This window comes from Musca vetustissima, unplaced genomic scaffold, assembly GCF_032173495.1.
Source record: "Musca vetustissima isolate MV318-11 ecotype Yass unplaced genomic scaffold, APGP_CSIRO_Mvet_v1 utg10155, whole genome shotgun sequence".
Taxonomy (NCBI): Eukaryota; Metazoa; Arthropoda; class Insecta; order Diptera; family Muscidae; genus Musca; species Musca vetustissima.
This window is the reverse complement of record NW_026876945.1, coordinates 54,144-56,010: the sequence shown is the minus strand read 5'-3', so window position 1 is coordinate 56,010 and position 1,867 is coordinate 54,144.

Below are 1,867 nucleotides of genomic sequence, written 5' to 3'. Positions count from 1 at the left end.
CCACTTTTTTTTTGGAAAATTCGTCAAAATATTTTTTTGATGCCTCCATTGAAAAGTCTGACATTTCATAGCATAAAGGGACTTTGTTCGGTTTGACGTACGACCATGTGATGTTTACCATGACATAAAAGCTGAGCCAAGATCATCCTTTGACAATCACACAAAGCTTCTGTAGATTTGGACGAAAAAATATATAAATTTCAAAAAGTTCGAAATGTTTTTGAAATCGGAAGGAACCTGGTAACAGATACATATTATATATTGTGTTTAAGATCTGGAAGGATGTATGCAAAGATTCTGGTATCAAATAGTGGTGGTGAAGCAGATACCCTATAACCAATAAGAGGTGATGGTACAGTACGTATACAACCTAGCCAAGATGAGGTCAGAATAGCAATCAATCGGCTGAAGTATAATAAAGCAGCAGGTGCTGATGGGTTACCAGCCGAACTATTCATGACCAAAGGTCAGATGCTGATCAGGAGCATGCACCAGTTGATTAGTACAATTTGGATATATGAATACATGCCCAATTATTGGAACCTCAGCATCATGTGTCCCGTGCACAAAAAAGGAGACAAGGCAACTGATGCCAATGATCAATGACATTACGTCTGAGTTCGGTATTCCTGTAAAATTGTTACGGCTATTCAGGATAACTTTAGCTGACACAAGGTCAGCACTTAAAGTCGGAAAGGACCACTCAGAGACCTTCAATAACGCAAGAGGATTCAAACAAGGTTACAATTTGTCGTGTGGCTTTTTTAACATCCTGTTGGAAAAGTTCGCACGAGAGGCAAAGGTGAACAGAAATGACTCTCTGTGCACCAAACAACACATGTTACTCGTCTACGCCGATGACATCGATATATTGGGCCGAACATTGCGAGCGGTAATATCGCCCTTTAAACAAATTGAGAAGGAGTCTGAAAAATTGGGTCTGGCAGTATATGACGAGAAGTACAAGCTGATGTCATCAAAACGCAAGACGTCCAGTAGACTCGGATGTGGAACTGGAGAACTACAGCTTCGAGGTAGTCAAACATTTTATATTCCTTGGTACAGCCATAAATAAAACAAATGACATCAGTTTTGAAATTCGGAGAAGGGTAGTGCTGGCCATGGTCTAGGCAAGAAATTTAGAAACAAGGGCACCTCTCGCCAGACCAAACTCACACTCTACAAGAAGCTGATACTACCCGTGCTGGTATATGGATCAGAAGCATGGGTACTTGTGCAAGCAGATGAGGCAGTTCTTGGAGTGTTTGAGGGAAAAGTTATCCGTAAGATCTACGGGCCGATATGCGTAGACTGTAGCCAATGGTATAATAAATATGTCGATAGTCAGACGTATCGAGCTGCAGCGTTTACGTTGACTAGGCCATGTTGTGCGAATGGATGAGGATGCTTCAGCTCAAATTGCATTTAAACGCCAACCTACTTGAAGCAGAAGGGGAAGGCCACAAATTCGATGGTAATATCAAGTGAGGAATGACATATGAAAGCAGGGATTCAAAGTGGAAAAACTGCGTACAAGATGGAAATCTTTTTTAAGTTTGGCTTTTGTTCTGTTACTTGTCAGGTAAGTAAGCAAGATTGGCGCACATGACCAAAAATACGTATAAACCCGAAACAAATCAGCAACCTACCGAACAAAAGTTGCTCGCGTAAGAATCAATTCGAAGAATCCCGTTTCTTCTGTACAAAAGGTCATTGGCGACAGTTGTGCTTGGGCATCATAAGACAAGTCCGAATTTAACTGATTGAATGATATGTGGCAATTTAATTGGCCTGAAATCTTCTGAGAAATTAAAAAAAAAACAACAATATGATATTGCTCAAAATTTTGAATTTATATATCATATGC